This window comes from Schistocerca nitens, chromosome 4 (assembly GCF_023898315.1).
Source record: "Schistocerca nitens isolate TAMUIC-IGC-003100 chromosome 4, iqSchNite1.1, whole genome shotgun sequence".
In the NCBI taxonomy this organism is placed as follows: domain Eukaryota; kingdom Metazoa; phylum Arthropoda; class Insecta; order Orthoptera; family Acrididae; genus Schistocerca; species Schistocerca nitens.
In genome coordinates, this window is record NC_064617.1 from 333,477,638 (window position 1) to 333,489,934 (window position 12,297).

The window sequence follows — 12,297 nt, forward strand, 5'->3', positions numbered from 1 at the left end:
CTTGTCGCGATTTTAAAGTTTATACTCTGTCTTCATCCGAAATTGAAAAATATTTTCTTGCGTTAAGCAAGATAAAATTACCTATTGTTCTTTCTATTCGTCCGAAGATTGCACTTGTCCTTTCACGGTAAGCCAAGGTGTAACACCTCCGTTTATCTATCCCGACCTGATCTGATCGAATAGCAGCCCAATAGTTATTATTAATGTGACCGTGTACCTAATGGGGCTGGCAATCGGAATTGACTGCTACGGAAGTTGTTACTTTCCAGTTCGCCCTTCTCAATACTGTAATAATGAAATGTCTGGTAACAAGAAAAACATCAACACAGTTTCACTAATTACGAACCTATATTCATCTCAAAAACACAAAAAAGGAGGAGACAGCCACTGCCTTCGTCATACATATCTAATTATGGCTAATCTCAGCACAGGCTTCTTCATTTTCCATTATCATCACACGCTAATCCATCACTGCATCCATCACTGCATCCAACACTGCAATCCAAGGTGATGCCGGCGCAGTAGACGCAAAACCAAAATATCGGCACTAGAAATGTCACTGACCACTTCCGTAATGATACTTCTTCACTTTCCCGGTATTATTTCTAGTACAAAGGGGTCTAACCACGGCGATGGCGACTCCCTTCTCCGTTAAAGCCTTGCATTACAACAACTGGCCTTCACACACCTCTACCCGCAACATGGCACTCGCTCAACTCCACACTCGCTCTTGCAACATGACACAATCAATTGTTCGCCCTATTGACCTGTGCCGAGTGCAAATTTATAGTAAGGGCCTACAGACCCCTTACGTACTGTTTCCATTACACGTCAGTTTTTGTCTTAAAATTATCTATGTTTTCACCGCACTCACAGGCACTGGTGAGTGTCCCAGTATGAGCTTAGCACAAACATTCGCCGTTTCTGCGGTCACTGTTTTGCAGCAGTCCATGCATCGCTTTCCAATCTCGCATTATTGTGCTCACTGAAACTACAGTCTGTCTCAAAAATATTGACTGTGGGTTCACTTCACGTTAACAGTTCACATTTATTAGCAAATTCACAGTTTTTCGTGCGTAATATTGGCGTTTGGCATCTTCACCGCTGTTGAACGTTCAATACTAGCACTTCACTGTCCGTATCACAGTTTCACCTTCACAGTTTTTCACACTGCTTAAAGTAACTGTTTCGATTAGTTCACAAACACTAATGTATTTCATTCAGTCTGAACTGGATTTTGGCTCGTGCTGGGGTTTACCAGTCTCTCGCACTAATTGTCTCTTTTTATTTTCCACTTAAGAGTCGTACTTGCCTTCAGATTTTTTTTGACTATACAATTGTATTTCCGTCTCATCTGAGGTAAGTCCCCATGTCATGTCTGCCCACTCATTGCGTACTTGCCCTCCAGAGCCAGGCTCGACTTTACAAAACTTTGCCTCTCGCATTATTGTACACATTTTATAATCTAGGCCTAGCGTGCGAGTTCCTAGATTAATGTTAGATTTGTGACTTCTGTTTACACTCCAAATTTGTGCAAATCTCTGCCTTAGCAGATGGCAATATATTTTAACAGTGCTTAGCAGTAGTCGCGTTTACGTATTTGCTTTGTATCTTGTCCGCAACACATGAGGTACCTTAGGTGATGTACACCCTGCACTCATGTTGTTTAGTAAATTATGATTGAGCATATTTCAGGATCGGTATAGACATAAATACATGGAACAACATATACACTATAATATTGAATTTCATAAGTTGCATTACTACTACAGTTCAAAAATATTCATGACACACTAATAAAAAATTCTTTCATCATTAAATGCTGTTGAATTTTTTTAAAAATATTTTTTAAATATTATTAAAACTACGTTCATTTTTCTTCCTTTAAAAATGCAATTGCTTAAAAATACTATTATTCCTTAACATCTACAAAATTGAATCGCACTAATCTTGTGCGCCTCATTGTCTTTAAATGTTACACTAAAATCTGAACATTTACACACAGAAAAAAATACACTATAAACTTAACCTACTACACACAAATGTAAACGTTGCTCTACTGGCGTACTTCTTTAAGTCTTTGTATGTATTTTTCTTGTTTCCTTCGTAATTGCCTCCTTCCTTGACCACGGGATGGTGTAGTTTGCGTGACAGAAAGTATCGTGAGGTACCACTTCGATGTTGTAGGTGTAGCCCTCGATAACACCGGGTTTTTCCGAAAACACATTCTCATAATCTGTAAGTAGCTGAGTCGATTAGTTTTGTTGTGCTTCAGTCAAATGTTCTGACTCCCTGACTTTCATGGCTATCAGTTTCCTTTTTTCCTCTCTGTCATCAGTAATAAACTCTTTATAATATGCTTGTCTTGTACTTAAGTCAGAATATAAATTCATTACCTGTATTCCTTCGAATCTCGACTGAAAGCTCCGGCAATATTTACCGTGCATTTCCCGTGTCCTCAACAACGGCAAAATTACCCGTCTACCCTCATTCATAAGGCTTACTTCCCCGCACAAGAGGTCGATTTTTGCGTCCCTCTGGCGTAAAAATTCCATCCCCAGGATGCAAGCAACACCTAATCCCTTAACTACTAGGAACGAACTTTTCATTGCTTCATTTCCTACCATAAACTCGACTTGCACCTGGTGCTTTATGATATGAGATTGTGCACCTATTGCACCTGTTACACGACAATTCTTCACTGGCAATACTGGTATTCTAGTATTTTGACTCAAGAACTTGTAAAAATTTGCACTCATGACATTGGTTGACGCACCGGTATCGACTATTATCTGTATTGGTGCTCTGTACATATCTGCTTGCAATATAGCCTGCACAACACTTTTGTCGGTTTGGTTACATTTCTGCGGTATGTCTACAAGTTCCTTTTCTATTTTTATTCCCTCATTGTATCTCAGCATACAAAGTTTTTGGCTGTCATCCATGAATGTGCCCTCACTACACCATCCTGCAGCCAGCAACGGAGAGTGTATTGTGGCTGTCTTTAGTTTAACGGATGAGCATTAGTGGGTTGACAGTTGTCTGTCACTTCCACTAACCTCACATTGTGGTTCTGGTTGTTGTTGTTGTTGTTGTTGTTGTTGTTGTTGCTACTGTTGGGCTGGCCGCCCTGCCTCCCCGATGGTGTATTTTGATATTGTGTACGGCTCTGGTTTTGCGGTGGTCGGTTGTAACTCCCTGACATGTTCTGTGAAAGACCTGGGTTGGCGTTCCATTGTGGCGCTGTGTTTTGTTGCCACTGTGGTGTTGGTTCATTACAACCACGCCACTGGTTTCGGTTGTTCCGCCATTGCGGATTGCCGTTACCATTATATCCATTACTCATGCGTCCATCATGATGTCTCTTTCGATTTTGACGATTATAACCGTTGCCGTTATAACCCTTGCCATTGTTTGTGCCTCGATTCTGTTGCCGGTGCTCTTGCCTATTCCCGTTACCATTTGGTACTAAGTTACTACCGTTACTGTGGCTGCCATTGTAATCGGCTTTTTGTTGATTACAGCCTGCATGGTTCCACTTGTTTTCGGTTTTCATATCTTCAATCAATAAGTCAACAGAATCCACTATTTCCATGAATTGTTCTATATCGTATTCTGGCACATTGATGAAATATCTTTTAATTTCACTGGGTAACTTCATTTTTATTAATCTGATTATGTCACGATCGGACATTGGCTCGTCCCAGTACCTGGTTTTGTTTATATACTTTTCGAAATATTTGCGTAACGTTCCCATCTTAGGATTGTACATTTCAGGACTGTACAACTCCTTTCGTAGTCTTTTTTGGACGCTATCGGACCAGAAATTTTTGCAAGAATGCACCTTCAAACTGTTGAATCGTTAGACATTTTTCGGACACGTCGGTGGCCCACACGTGCGTCTCGCGGGCCCCGAGGAATCGCTTCATGACGTCATCAACAAGGCTGAAAGCGTGACAGCGCTGCCTGGTGACTAGACCTGTAAACAACTCTGTTGACGTAAGTGACGTCACACGTTGGCTACAGTGTTTATACAGACTTGCCTTCAGCTGTTGTTTTGGAATGTCAAATCAATCCAGATTGTTTGAATGAAGTTTCCATTAACAGAATAAAATGTAGAAAGAAGGTTTAAATGCGAATAATCTGTATTATGGTGACATGATAAATCCGCAGCGTAGTCAAGGTTACATATTAGAGCCGTACGTGATTGATTGAAACCAACTCATTACTAATTATTGGTCGAAAGGCAGAGTGATTTATAGCATAACACATATTACGCATTGCGGACAATGTGTCTAAATGTTTTTAACGCATTAACTGCTGCTTACTAATGTAGGCTAACTACCACTGAGATGTTTGCAGCACGAATTTGTCTTTGAACCCATACCAGCAGTAGCAAATGCGGAAAAATGAATCAAATATGGTAAAGGATGCGTAGTGGAACGCCCATTGCATTTTTCCGGTTTGTGTACGATATCTGTACGTAATATGCATCAAAACACGTTGGATGCTTGTTCATTTTCTAATATATGTTTTTTGGGGATGACCTAGTAGTTTTATTTTTTTTATTATGAGAAATGCGTTAAATGTGGGAAAGTGCATTTAAATATGCCACAAACAAATATTAGGCAAAGACACACGTCTGTCTGTTACCACAACCTTTATTTCTCATTCGCTGTGTTCCACAACTGTCAACGAAATTATTGCTTTTCAACCTAATGTAGACCTCAGACTATGCTACAAATAAAGTTATTACTCCAGTCATGGTTTCTAGGGAAAAGGGGGCGAAATCCAGTATAGTGCTCTTGCCCAGATATGCGCTCTTGCCCTGTGTGCGTTACTGATATGCTTAAATTATGATCGTTGTTTTTCTGTAAACAAACAGCTATATGCCAATCACATCTTCCTGTATGTACTTTCTCAAAAATCCAGTTTATGTGATCTTAAAATAAAAAGAACTCAATGAGGGAATATTAATAGATCGAAGCAATACTGACCTCTCCAAATTGTAAGACTGCTATAGATGGAAGTCACTGATTGTCGGAGTGTGTCAGTGGGACAAAACATTTGAAGTAAATCATGAAGCTTTAGGTTAGTTCAACTATTACTTCTTAATGTAGTAGGCAGTCACAATTTTCTTCCGTATTTTTATGTATATGCATACTACACAAGCAACCAAATGGTACCGTTCCACTCGCAAATAGAGAGAGGGAAGAAAGGCTGTCTATCATCCGAGCCCTGATTTCTCATGCCTTCTAAATTTTCTCAATAGTGTTATACAAAATAATACTCGCACATAGTTTGAAACTACTGGTAACCTATCTACCATCCAGCCTCTGAGTTGCTTCAATGTGTTGCTTAAATCTGACATGGATCTCAAACTTTGGAGCAGTACTCATGAATGTGTCACATAAGTGTTTGATACGGGTGGTCTAAGTGATCTTCCCCTCATTTCCAGTCACAAAACATATTCATCTTCCCAGAGGAAGGGAGTAATGACCCTGAAAGCTAGAAATGGTTTTTTCATTCAAGTGCTGTTTCTCTCATACTTTGTACAAAGCATTTCAGAATTTTACAATGAGTACTGGCAGCCCTACATATAATGGTAACATTAAAACCCTGTTAATTTGAACCTTAGTGTTAACTATCATATGCATCCTTGAGTAAGAACATTACGTTTAATTATAATTATAAAAGGAGAGGCTAATAAAATATTTTTTTTACTTTGTATTTTATTAATATCTTAAGATTTTCAGTTTGCTGCCTGATGTCTTGCAGCAACCTCTTAAAGACTTTCAATCAGAATGTGAAATTCCATTTCCTTCCAGTATTTTGCAAGTTCATTTCACTGAACAGAGTAAAATTACCCCTATTATGGACAACAAATACTATTAGGGAGTAAATATGTTGACATGTAAGTGAAAGACTCCGAAGGCCTTGAAGAGACTTCTGTAAGAAGCTGCACTATCGATTTTACACAATAATTTTACTCACATGGATCAAAAGTTCTGTTAACTTGCCATATCAGATTTGAAAAATATCGCAAGCTTTTCATAACAGCCCCCATCACCGTCACCAGTAATGGTACTGGTATGTAATGGTATGGTGTACTGTAGCAGCACATTAAAAGTGTTTCAACTGAATTGATTCTGCATTATCTCTCTTCCCCATGTCCTTGACATTAATGCTACCAAGTTATGTTCTTGTACGGTAATTAGTTTCCATGTTATTTTATTTATTTATCGTGTCAGAAGCAAACTAAAAAAAAAAAAAAAAAAAAAAAATTAGATACATTACTACATACATACATACATTATGATTTATAAATTAAACTAGTCAAGAATGAAATAAATGATTAGACACAGATTGTGTTGTCAAACATAAGGTAATTTTAATCTATACAGTGGATGCCCAAAAATTTGCAACGTCCAGTGCACTTTGTGTAGCGTTTACGAGGTCCTCCATGGTGCACACAGTTTGAGGTAATGTGCTTTGTAGTAGATGTGTTGATGTCTGCACGGCAGCTCCGCAGTCACGCTGGAGAGAGTCCACCTTGAAGCCCCACCCCTCCAGATTACTCTTGGATCTTGTGACAGAAGAACGCAGGAGGTTGAGTCATTTACAAGTGGACCATTTCTCTGTGTGGCCTGGGGGAACTACTTCTTGCGGGATCAGCCACTCCTCCAGATGCTGGCATCTGACCTGCCATCTCTTCTCCCGGTGTTGATGTGGAGTGTCAGCGAGTGGTTCTGTACAGTGAAGGAAGCTCTTTCTAGACACAAGTCTTTGCTGTGCCAGTTGGTGGCCATGTAGTGGGTGGGCTTCGGATGTTAATGCCTTCTTCATTTCACTCCGTGCTGCTGTATCTCTTCGGATGTCCGGGGGGGGGCTATGCCGGATAAGCAGTACAGTTTTTCCACAGGTGTGGCTCTTAGACAACCCGTAGTGATACGACATGTCTCATTCAGAGCAACATCAACTTTCTTTGTATGTGTAGATCTGCACCATACTGGGCAAGTGTACTCGGCTGCAGAGTAGCAGAGGGCTAATGCGGATGTGCGCACTGTGTCTGGCTGTGCTCCCTATGTTGTTCCAGTCAGCTTCCTAACCACATTGTTCCTGGCAGCCACTTTTTGCTTTGTTTTTAAGCAGTGTTCCTTATATGTAAGAGCACGGTCCAGAGTGACTCCGAGGTATTTTGGAGTCTTGCAGTGTTCTAAAGAGGTTCCTTCCCAATCTATCTGCAAGGTTCTACTAGCCTGTCTGTTTCGGAGGTGGAAAGCACAGGTCTGGGTCTTAGAAGGATTTGGTTTCAATTGATTGTCCCTGTAATAGGCAGTTAATTCTTTCAGAGCATCAGTTAGCTTCCGCTCCACCCTCTCAAAGCTGTGATCTTGTGCTGCGATTGCTCGGTCATCTGCATATATGAAGCTTTGTGTTCCTTCTGGTAATGGCTGGTCATTAGTGTATATATTGAAGAGGGTGGGTGCCAGTACACTGCCCTGTGGCAACCCATTTTTCTGCTGCCTCCATCTGCTTCTTTGTCGTTGATATTCCACAAAATATCTTCGGTTCTGCAGAAGATTTCTAATTAGACAGGTTAGTTTATAGTCCTTGGTGAGGTTGTATAGCTTCAACAACAAGAGTGTGGTTGACAGTGTCGTAGGCGGCTGAAAGATCTATAAACACCGCTCCTGTTATCTGCCACCTTTGGAAGCCGTCCTCTATATGCTGTGTCAAATTCAACACCTGTGCTGTACAGCTCTTCCCTTGTCTGAATCCTGCCTGTTGAGGGATCAGTAATGGTTCTATCATATCTGTAATTCTTTGGAGGATCAACCTTTCCAATACCTTATACAGGTGGCATAGGAGGGAGATTGGCCTATAGCTTTTGGGGTCATCCTGGTCTTTCCCTGGTTTATGTATAGCTATAATTTTTGCTTTCCGCCAAGATTTTGGTATCTTGCCACTCTTGATACAATTATTCATTAGCTCGAGTAGCCAGCACTTTGCGCCTGGACCAAAGTTCTTGATCTGTTCACTTCTTATGTCATCTACCCCTGCTGCTTTTCCGACTTCGCACTTATTTAGAGCTGAGTCGAGCTCATTCAAACTGAATGGTCGAGACAGAGTGTTTCCCTCTTGTTCGGGCTCCCTTTCCAGGGTTCGTCTCCCGATTTTACTGGTATGATCAGGTTTACCATTTTTCAAAAGCTGGTATGCGATCTGGTCTGCCTTCACATTTGTATGTGTATTGGGTTGGGAGGGATCATTAATAAGGTGTCGTAACAATCTCCAGGCCTTTTGACTACTTCTACTCATCTCACTTTCTGTCATCAGTTTAATCCACTGTTCTCTCTTCGCCTCAGAGATTGAGGAGAGAGTATTTTGCGCAGCCAGATAAGTCTCCTCGCTATAAGGGTTTTCTTCATATAGTCGATAGTATCCGTACAGCAGAGCAGCTGTTTCAGGTGTCACACCCTGCAGATACATTGTCCTACACCCTCTTGGAATTGATGCCCGGGAGCAATGTTGGACAGTTTGAACAAAGCTGTCATACTCTTCAGGAATAGGTCGCACAGACTTAATCTCCTTGTCCAGCATCTTAGCAAATTTTTTCCAATCAGCTTTCTTGAAATTGTATCTCCATTTGAAATTCACCTCCTGTGGCCTTATTGCTGGAAGAACTTGACACAGTAGTGGCCTGTGTTGCGTCTTTGGTATGGGCGAGCACACTGATTTGGAGCAAAACTGTGTGATGTCTTCACTCACAAAGAGGAGGTCAGGGTTAAATCCACGTTGCCACCTGCCACTGTTGAAGGAAGGGGGGTAGCTTGCTGTCATGTATAAGAGACAACTGGCAGGATTCAGCCCAGGAGAGGACTGCCTCCCCATTTTCGTCATCTTCAGAGTATCCCCACAAATGACTATGGCTGTTAAAGTCACTGATTACTACAGACGTCTTGCTGTTATGGAAGTTCCTGGGTGGTGTGAAGGAAAATGCAGCCGAAGGGGGCTTATACACAGAGGTAGCCACGCAGTTACTCAGCTCCACTGAAATGGCTTCGATGTTATTTTCTACGGTGCAGTGAGCACTGATTATCTGAAGCCCTGGTCTTACAAATATAGCACTTCCATACTGAGAGTGCGGTGTTTCTGCAGCTAGTTTCATGCCCGGTATTTTTGGTCGTCTCTATCGCTCATCTCTATGCGTCTCTTGTATACATAGGACGTTGCATTTTTTGTCATGGCATAGGTTGGATAACAGATGTTCTTTGGCTGATGATATGCCTTCAATATTTATAGATATGATAGTTAAAGTTGGCTCTGATAAGGACCGTTTATTTCCATGTTATAACATGTTAAATATAGAAAGTTTAACTGTAACCAAGCAGTAGTTTTCTTTGGTGACAATATCAGTTCCAGTGCACAACTGAATTTAAAAATCTGTCTTGTGGGGTGAAAATCCGTTACTGCTGCTATCTTGTGCTGACAATGAGATGACTTTCATAGAAATACTGAGTTATTTCATTTGTAATACAGTTTCATAGTTTTTGTAGTTGCTCACGATCTTTACACTTGCATGCAATGGGTGTAGCATCAGCATACAGAACTATCCTTGAATTTGAGGAGCAGTATTTTGTCATTTACACAAATCAACAAAAGAAAGTATCCCAGTACAAAGTCCTGGGTACCCTGTATTACCTATCAGTAATGTTAGATCTGTGTGTGCCACTCGCCATCCTTATGAGTGAAATCTGATTTGTGTTAGATAAGGTTTTATTAAACTGTGAACAATTATCAGCATAATTACCAGCCATTTTCCATTAGTATTTACTATCTCTCTCTACAAGCAACTGATAGAGATTAGCTAAAACAAATCTGTAATTTCAGATGGAGGTTTGTCTATATCTAAAATTATGTTTCCTTTCCCATCTACAGCTTATCGCAGAAAGTTGAGTAACACCTTCAACACGTAGGAATTACATCTTTGAGCACCAATTATTGCCACTTTTTGCAACATTACCGTAAGGTTTGATATCCCTACTGAAAGATGAGCAGAAATTCTTTGTTAATGGGTGCACAATAAGATTCTTTTTTGGTATACCAATGCTCAGTAATAACTAAAACATCTGGTTTATTAAAACATGCTACTATGTCCAAATCATTGTGCTTATTTCCTAGGCTCGTAAAGTTTTGGAGGATGATCTTGGTTTGCAGGTTGCATTGTATCCACATATTTATTTATTTATTTTTTGTAACCATAAATATCCCCATTAAGCAAATCAGATGTGCTTGTCAAACTGGGAAGAGGAAACAAAAAGGCCACACATGTACAAAATAATAACAAAAGGAAAGATTCCAAAAGAGTTCCTGACAGTAAAATGTAAAACTTAATTGTTTTTGGATATATTACTTCTTATATCCTTCATTCAAAAACTTAAGAAGGCTGTTAGTTTAGTGTCTTCAAGGCATAATGCTGTTTCATTGAGCATCGCAACAATCAAGTCTGAGATAGTAGTGTACTATGATACTACCTATGAAGAAATTGATGCACTGGATGTGAAGTGCACAGTTTAGTCTACCCAGCAGAAGATGGCCCTGCACTGTTCTATACCATCATGAATATACCTATACATTAGTGATATATTCATCACTGACAGAAAATTGAATAATCACATTTTTGCTTCAAGTTTCTGAAATGGCAGTTGATGAGATCATATCTGAAGAGACAGCTATCAACCCACACTTTCAGCATGAGGTAGGACTAGCAATTACCAGAATTCTGAAATGTGGATCTTGTAAACCTAGAATTGCTCTAGGAAAACAAGTAAGCTGTGACACGTGTTCCAGATCAAAGATGAGAAAATAAAAGGTTGCTGTATTAGTTATAGCACACAAATATGCAGTGAATAAGAAGTGTGAAATGACTGTGTTCGCCGGCCGCAGTGGCCGAGCGGTTCTAGGCGCTACAGTCTGGAACCGCGCGACCACTACGGTCGCAGGTTCGAATCCCGCCTTGGGCATGGATGTGTGTGATGTCCTTAGGTTAGTTAGGTTTATGTAGTTCTAAGTTCTAGGGGACTGATGACCTCAGAAGTTAAATCCCATAGTCTCAGAGCCATTTGAACCAACCATTTTTTGGCTGTGTTCAAAGCTATGTAGACTTGTTTAATTCCTGGTTTAAGTAATTCACATTATTTCATTGCTGTTTCCTGCTGTCATCCATTAATATCTCAATGTCAACAACTACTTTGTTACTTTAAAACCTTCAACATGTTCACTGTGGCTGACAAGGTCAATAAGAGCTACTAACACCGTGCTTTTAAGTGTCATCCACAGTGAATGTGCAAAACAAGAACATTTTTGCAATTTAATTGAAAGTCCTAATTCAGCTTCCTTTTTCAGGCATGTTTATTTTTAAATATTAAAACTGATGAGAGTTTCATTACTAGACCACTAATTTTGAAATCTGGATGACATCATCCCAGCACTGTAACAAAATGTGCACCATACACAACAGGTTAAATGCAATCTCTCCTCCACAAATTTGCACCTCAGATGTGTTGTATGTCATACTACAGTTAATTTTCCATATATCTGAGCAAAACCAGTTCTTGCGTGTCCAAGTTTATCTCATCTAGGCATTGCACCTTTCCCTTAACTTTAGTGTGCTTTACAATAAAATTTGTATGAAAAGTTTCCTGTGTAAATTACCTATTCTACACCTACACCTACAGCTAATGCTTGTATAACCCAGTGTGCCATTCAGGTGGTTTACTTGTGTGTCAATATAATTGTCAGGTTTGGTATGAAAGGGTTTCTTGAAATATATTCCCAAATAAATTTTTTAGTATCTATTCTCAGTTGCAAAATATATTACGCACTGTCAGTGCCATTTCAATGCAAAAATTTTAAATCATGCTGGGGAATATACCAATAACACAGTTCCAGCACACCTCAGAAATTTGATTTTAGTTGCTTCAACCAATGAGAATTACGGACCAAGTCTTGTACTGCCCTGTTTTGTGTATTAACCCGTTAGCTGGCATGAATGTGCCGGTGGTCACAGCAGACTGCTCTGCTGGGGCCAGCAGTGATATGGTAACAACCAGGTATCAGCAATTTTACACTTTTATCTTACTGAGGAAAAATATTTACTTATATTTGATATTCCTTGCCATTTCCAGACTATTTTTGGGTGTGCAGTATTTTTATTTAAATGTCTTACAAAACCAAACGATTAAATGACTACAAAGTTATTCATGAATTCATTTTTAGATACATATTTAACTG